Source organism: Schistocerca americana, unplaced genomic scaffold (genome assembly GCF_021461395.2).
Source record: "Schistocerca americana isolate TAMUIC-IGC-003095 unplaced genomic scaffold, iqSchAmer2.1 HiC_scaffold_124, whole genome shotgun sequence".
In the NCBI taxonomy this organism is placed as follows: domain Eukaryota; kingdom Metazoa; phylum Arthropoda; class Insecta; order Orthoptera; family Acrididae; genus Schistocerca; species Schistocerca americana.
The window spans coordinates 182,501-190,000 of record NW_025725308.1 but is presented as its reverse complement, the minus strand read 5'-3'; the positions used below and the strand labels follow the sequence as shown (position 1 = coordinate 190,000).

The 7,500-nt window shown below is 52.9% G+C and overlaps 2 non-coding genes and 1 pseudogene across 2 annotated transcripts; all 3 read right to left on the bottom strand.

Annotated features, from left to right (window-relative positions):
* Positions 1–195, bottom strand: part of LOC124563800 — a 2,970-nt pseudogene extending 2,775 nt beyond the window's left edge.
* A 188-nt stretch (positions 196–383) lies between these two features.
* Positions 384–538, bottom strand: LOC124563802. Its single transcript, XR_006970335.1, has one exon. It is a non-coding gene; the product is annotated as a 5.8S ribosomal RNA (ribosomal RNA).
* A 351-nt stretch (positions 539–889) lies between these two features.
* On the bottom strand, positions 890–2,799 carry LOC124563725. Its single transcript, XR_006970277.1, has one exon. It is a non-coding gene; the product is annotated as a small subunit ribosomal RNA (ribosomal RNA).
* Positions 2,800–7,500: the final 4,701 nt, after the last annotated feature.

Here is a 7,500-nt window from a genome sequence, read left to right as displayed (position 1 = left end):
TTGGGCTCGGCGCGAGGCGTCGGGGTAGTGGACCCTCCCAAACACCACATGCCACGACAGGCGGCAGCCTGCGGGGTTCGGTGCTGGACTCTTCCCTGTTCGCTCGCCGCTACTGGGGGAATCCTTGTTAGTTTCTTTTCCTCCGCTTAGTAATATGCTTAAATTCAGCGGGTAGTCTCGCCTGCTCTGAGGTCGTTGTACGAGGTGTCGCACGCCACACCGCCAGCCGGCTGTGCACGCTACCGAGTAAGTACCGGTATGCGAACCGCCAGGCGACGGGCGCGCATCGCACGTTTAAGGAGGCGCGGCCGGCCCCACAGGCGGCCGCGACGCTCCCAGGTCTGCGAAGCAGGGCAAACGCCGCGCGCTTCAGTATACGTAGCCGACCCTCAGCCAGACGTGGCCCGGGAACGGAATCCATGGACCGCAATGTGCGTTCGAAACGTCGATGTTCATGTGTCCTGCAGTTCACATGTCGACGCGCAATTTGCTGCGTTCTTCATCGACCCACGAGCCGAGTGATCCACCGTCCTGGGTGATCTTTTCTTAGTTTCCACTGTCTCTTTCAAGACAGTTGCATAGGCGGGACGTAGGCGTGTGGCGGCCCCTGTTCAAGCGTTCTGTGTCCAACGGCCTCACGGCCGATGGGCGTCGTACGGCTCCACACCGGAGCGGACAGGCAGTCGGGCGAAAGTCATTCAAAACCGGCGCCAGGCGCCAGGTGCCGCAGGCCAGCCGCTCCAGCGCTTCAGCGCTCGTACCACACAACATTGGCGTTAGTTTTGAGAAGCACGCGTGGTTCCGCACGCGGCGCACGGCTACTGCGAGCCGTACAGGTAGCGTGTTGCGCGACACGACACGCACATCGAAAGACATGCAGTCTAGTCGGTAATGATCCTTCCGCAGGTTCACCTACGGAAACCTTGTTACGACTTTTACTTCCTCTAAATGATCAAGTTTGGTCATCTTTCCGGTAGCATCGGCAACGACAGAGTCAATGCCGCGTACCAGTCCGAAGACCTCACTAAATCATTCAATCGGTAGTAGCGACGGGCGGTGTGTACAAAGGGCAGGGACGTAATCAACGCGAGCTTATGACTCGCGCTTACTGGGAATTCCTCGTTCATGGGGAACAATTGCAAGCCCCAATCCCTAGCACGAAGGAGGTTCAGCGGGTTACCCCGACCTTTCGGCCTAGGAAGACACGCTGATTCCTTCAGTGTAGCGCGCGTGCGGCCCAGAACATCTAAGGGCATCACAGACCTGTTATTGCTCAATCTCGTGCGGCTAGAAGCCGCCTGTCCCTCTAAGAAGAAAAGTAATCGCTGACAGCACGAAGGATGTCACGCGACTAGTTAGCAGGCTAGAGTCTCGTTCGTTATCGGAATTAACCAGACAAATCGCTCCACCAACTAAGAACGGCCATGCACCACCACCCACCGAATCAAGAAAGAGCTATCAATCTGTCAATCCTTCCGGTGTCCGGGCCTGGTGAGGTTTCCCGTGTTGAGTCAAATTAAGCCGCAGGCTCCACTCCTGGTGGTGCCCTTCCGTCAATTCCTTTAAGTTTCAGCTTTGCAACCATACTTCCCCCGGAACCCAAAAGCTTTGGTTTCCCGGAGGCTGCCCGCCGAGTCATCGGAGGAACTGCGGCGGATCGCTGGCTGGCATCGTTTATGGTTAGAACTAGGGCGGTATCTGATCGCCTTCGAACCTCTAACTTTCGTTCTTGATTAATGAAAACATACTTGGCAAATGCTTTCGCTTCTGTTCGTCTTGCGACGATCCAAGAATTTCACCTCTAACGTCGCAATACGAATGCCCCCGCCTGTCCCTATTAATCATTACCTCGGGTTCCGAAAACCAACAAAATAGAACCGAGGTCCTATTCCATTATTCCATGCACACAGTATTCAGGCGGGCTTGCCTGCTTTAAGCACTCTAATTTGTTCAAAGTAAACGTGCCGGCCCACCGAGACACTCACTCAAGAGCACCCTGGTAGGATTGCAACGGGGTCCGCCTCGGGACGCACGAGCACGCACGAGGCGCGTCGCACGCCTTCAGCTCGCCCCACCGGCAGGACGTCCCACGATACATGCCAGTTAAACACCGACGGGCGGTGAACCAACAGCGTGGGACACAAATCCAACTACGAGCTTTTTAACCGCAACAACTTTAATATACGCTATTGGAGCTGGAATTACCGCGGCTGCTGGCACCAGACTTGCCCTCCAATAGATACTCGTTAAAGGATTTAAAGTGTACTCATTCCGATTACGGGGCCTCGGATGAGTCCCGTATCGTTATTTTTCGTCACTACCTCCCCGTGCCGGGAGTGGGTAATTTGCGCGCCTGCTGCCTTCCTTGGATGTGGTAGCCGTTTCTCAGGCTCCCTCTCCGGAATCGAACCCTGATTCCCCGTTACCCGTTACAACCATGGTAGGCGCAGAACCTACCATCGACAGTTGATAAGGCAGACATTTGAAAGATGCGTCGCCGGTACGAGGACCGTGCGATCAGCCCAAAGTTATTCAGAGTCACCAAGGCAAACGGACCGGACGAGCCGACCGATTGGTTTTGATCTAATAAAAGCGTCCCTTCCATCTCTGGTCGGGACTCTGTTTGCATGTATTAGCTCTAGAATTACCACAGTTATCCAAGTAACGTGGGTACGATCTAAGGAACCATAACTGATTTAATGAGCCATTCGCGGTTTCACCTTAATGCGGCTTGTACTGAGACATGCATGGCTTAATCTTTGAGACAAGCATATGACTACTGGCAGGATCAACCAGGGAGCTGCGTCAACTAGAGCTGAGCAGCCGGCCGCCCGGGAGTGTGTCCCGGGGGCCCGCGCGAACACGCAAGCGTCCGCTCAATTATTCTGCAAACAGGAGGAGGCTGAGCTCCCCTGCACGATACACCTCGAAACCCTCTCAGGTCCCGGCGGCGCGCAGCGCCGTCCTAAGTACTTGGTCGGGTTCGAGAGAGGCGCAATCGCCCGGAGTTTGGCGAGTAGACGCTTTAGGTGCGACCACCCGTGCTCCCAACTGAGCTTGCCGCTGCCGACAGAGGCCCGGGAGCGTGCTGTCGTGGCATTGCCGGCGGGAGACAACACGCGCCACCTACGGTGGCCGGCAGCTCCAACGCCAGCGCCACAGAAGGACAAAAGCCCCACTTGGGTGCCGAAGCGAACTCTCCCAGCACAGCGCACGCGCCAACACGTCCGCACAGCTGCGATACAAACCACCTGCGAGAACCGCAGAGGCGACCGAGCAGCAGACGGCGTCGCGGCGCCGAGCGCCGGGCGGCGGCGCATCCTCAGCGCACACAGTCCTCAATCGGACCAGCACACTGCAGATGTCCACCGCGCTTCGCACCGGGCCCGCGAGGACCTACTTTGGCCGCACGGCGCCGCGTGCAGGGTGCGCCGGCGCGCAGCTGCGCCGCCTGCCGCCTCCGTCGGCCGGCGCGCCTGCCACTGGCCGCCCCCACCAGCCGGCTGTAGCGCGTGCGCCCACGCACCGCGCGGCCAGCACGCCGGGAGGCCCCCCCTCACCGGCCGGGGACGGTCCCACCCAGCCACCGCCGCGTATCGCTTCACACCCACATGCCATTCACGTTCGTGGGCATGGTGGGTATCGCTGAAACAACCGGTTGGTAGCTCAACCGATCGTCGCCATCACTGATTCACCTCTAGCGAGAACAACCGCACCACAACGGTTTACCAGTTGTTCATTTGCGTAACGTCACCAGCAAACGTAGACGTCCATCGCCATTTGCAAATTCAACGATTGTTGCATGCCTGTGTCAGGTGTCACGACACACTATGTCTGCCCACATACACGCAACAACATGTGCACGCTTCGCGAACACGTGGAAGGTGGCCCCCGTACGTATGCGATGTCCATTGCGCGAACGACTGTCAACCGGCCTCTGTCGCATGTCGCAGATGTGGAACGCAGTGCACCATGCTGTCACGGTGTGTGAGAAGAGACGACTACGTCTGACAACACGCGCCACTACATCAACAGACGGCTCATGCTGATCGCCATCCAGGGCATACCACACTGCAATCCGGCTCTTATAGGGAGACGACACATAGCTGAGTGCACAACAGTTGGACCGCATGGTTCGCCGTTGTTGGCGCAGTCGTTGTACGGTCACATGTACCACGATGTATCATTCAGTACATGAGGACCAATGTGCAGTACAGTGTGTGATTTGGACGTACAACATCAGCGGACAGTTGACACAGGCCGTACCACAGCGTAGGCTAAGTGCTTCGCCATGCGAATGCCAATGAACAACTGCGAAGGGCATTGAGCATGTACGTCCTGCTGCCATCCACATTACAGTGTATCGCTGCAAGGTGTTTAACATGAAGCGATACACTGGGGACCAGGCAGTGCGAGTAGCAAACTATATTGCGGGGGTTGCAGTTAGGCAACACTACACTAATTTAACGCGTCGTATGGCAATTACAGAGCGGGTTAAGGCCCAACGTGTGTTGGGTTAAGGCCCAACGTGTGTTGGGTTAAGGCCCAACGTGTGTTGGGTTAAGGCCCAACGTGTGTTGGGTTAAGGCCCAACGTGTGTTGGGTTAAGGCCCAACGTGTGTTGGGTTAAGGCCCAACGTGTGTTGGGTTAAGGCCCAACGTGTGTTGGGTTAAGGCCCAACGTGTGTTGGGTTAAGGCCCAACGTGTGTTGGGTTAAGGCCCAACGTGTGTTGGGTTAAGGCCCAACGTGTGTTGGGTTAAGGCCCAACGTGTGTTGGGTTAAGGCCCAACGTGTGTTGGGTTAAGGCCCAACGTGTGTTGGGTTAAGGCCCAACGTGTGTTGGGTTAAGGCCCAACGTGGGTTGGGTTAAGGCGCAACGTGGGTTGGGTTAAGGCCCAACGTGGGTTGGGTTAAGGCGCAACGTGGGTTGGGTTAAGGCGCAACGTGGGTTGGGTTAAGGCGCAACGTGGGTTGGGTTAAGGCGCAACGTGGGTTAGGTTAAGGCGCAACGTAGGTTAGGTTAAGGCGCAATATAGGTTAGGTTAAGGCGCAATATAGGTTAGGTTAAGGCGCAATATAGGTTAGGTTAAGGCGCAATATAGGTTAGGTTAAGGCGCAATATAGGTTAGGTTAAGGCGCAATATAGGTTAGGTTAAGGCGCAACGTAGGTTAGGTTAAGGCGCAACGTAGGTTAGGTTAAGGCGCAACGTAGGTTAGGTTAAGGCGCAACATGGGTTAGGTTAAGGCGCAATATAGGTTAGGTTAAGGCACAATATGGGTTAGGTTAAGGCACAATATGGGTTAGGTTAAGGCACAATATGGGTTAGGTTAAGGCACAATATGGGTTAGGTTAAGGCACAATATGGGTTAGGTTAAGGCACAATATGGGTTAGGTTAAGGCACAATATGGGTTAGGTTAAGGCACAATATGGGTTAGGTTAAGGCACAATATGGGTTAGGTTAAGGCACAATATGGGTTAGGTTAAGGCACAATATGGGTTAGGTTAAGGCACAATATGGGTTAGGTTAAGGCACAATATGGGTTAGGTTAAGGCACAATATGGGTTAGGTTAAGGCACAATATGGGTTAGGTTAAGGCACAATATGGGTTAGGTTAAGGCACAATATGGGTTAGGTTAAGGCACAATATGGGTTAGGTTAAGGCACAATATGGGTTAGGTTAAGGCACAATATGGGTTAGGTTAAGGCACAATATGGGTTAGGTTAAGGCACAATATGGGTTAGGTTAAGGCACAATATGGGTTAGGTTAAGGCACAATATGGGTTAGGTTAAGGCACAATATGGGTTAGGTTAAGGCACAATATGGGTTAGGTTAAGGCACAATATGGGTTAGGTTAAGGCACAATATGGGTTAGGTTAAGGCACAATGTGGGTTAGGTTAAGGCACAACGTGGGTTAGGTTAAGGCACAACGTGGGTTAGGTTAAGGCACAACGTGGGTTAGGTTAAGGCACAACGTGGGTTAGGTTAAGGCACAACGTGGGTTAGGTTAAGGCACAACGTGGGTTAGGTTAAGGCACAACGTGGGTTAGGTTAAGGCACAACGTGGGTTAGGTTAAGGCACAACGTGGGTTAGGTTAAGGCACAATACGGGTTAGGTTAAGGCACAATACGGGTTAGGTTAAGGCACAATACGGGTTAGGTTAAGGCACAATACGGGTTAGGTTAAGGCACAATACGGGTTAGGTTAAGGCACAATACGGGTTAGGTTAAGGCACAATACGGGTTAGGTTAAGGCACAATACGGGTTAGGTTAAGGCACAATACGGGTTAGGTTAAGGCACAACACGGGTTAGGTTAAGGCACAATACGGGTTAGGTTAAGGCACAATACGGGTTAGGTTAAGGCACAATACGGGTTAGGTTAAGGCACAATACGGGTTAGGTTAAGGCACAATACGGGTTAGGTTAAGGCACAATACGGGTTAGGTTAAGGCACAATACGGGTTAGGTTAAGGCACAATACGGGTTAGGTTAAGGCACAATATGGGTTAGGTTAAGGCACAATATGGGTTAGGTTAAGGCACAATATGGGTTAGGTTAAGGCACAATATGGGTTAGGTTAAGGCACAATATGGGTTAGGTTAAGGCACAATATGGGTTAGGTTAAGGCACAATATGGGTTAGGTTAAGGCACAATATGGGTTAGGTTAAGGCACAATATGGGTTAGGTTAAGGCACAATATGGGTTAGGTTAAGGCACAATATGGGTTAGGTTAAGGCACAATATGGGTTAGGTTAAGGCACAACGTGGGTTAGGTTAAGGCACAACGTGGGTTAGGTTAAGGCACAACGTGGGTTAGGTTAAGGCACAACGTGGGTTAGGTTAAGGCACAACGTGGGTTAGGTTAAGGCACAACGTGGGTTAGGTTAAGGCACAACGTGGGTTAGGTTAAGGCACAATACGGGTTAGGTTAAGGCACAATACGGGTTAGGTTAAGGCACAATACGGGTTAGGTTAAGGCACAATACGGGTTAGGTTAAGGCACAATACGGGTTAGGTTAAGGCACAATACGGGTTAGGTTAAGGCACAATACGGGTTAGGTTAAGGCACAATACGGGTTAGGTTAAGGCACAATACGGGTTAGGTTAAGGCACAATACGGGTTAGGTTAAGGCACAACGTGGGTTAGGTTAAGGCACAACGTGGGTTAGGTTAAGGCACAACGTGGGTTAGGTTAAGGCACAACGTGGGTTAGGTTAAGGCACAACGTGGGTTAGGTTAAGGCACAATACGGGTTAGGTTAAGGCACAATACGGGTTAGGTTAAGGCACAATACGGGTTAGGTTAAGGCACAATACGGGTTAGGTTAAGGCACAATACGGGTTAGGTTAAGGGACAATACGGGTTAGGTTAAGGCACAATACGGGTTAGGTTAAGGCACAATACGGGTTAGGTTAAGGCACAATACGGGTTAGGTTAAGGTACACATTGTTGTAAGGAAAGGTGTTTTGGGGGGGGGGGGGGGCCGGTTTGT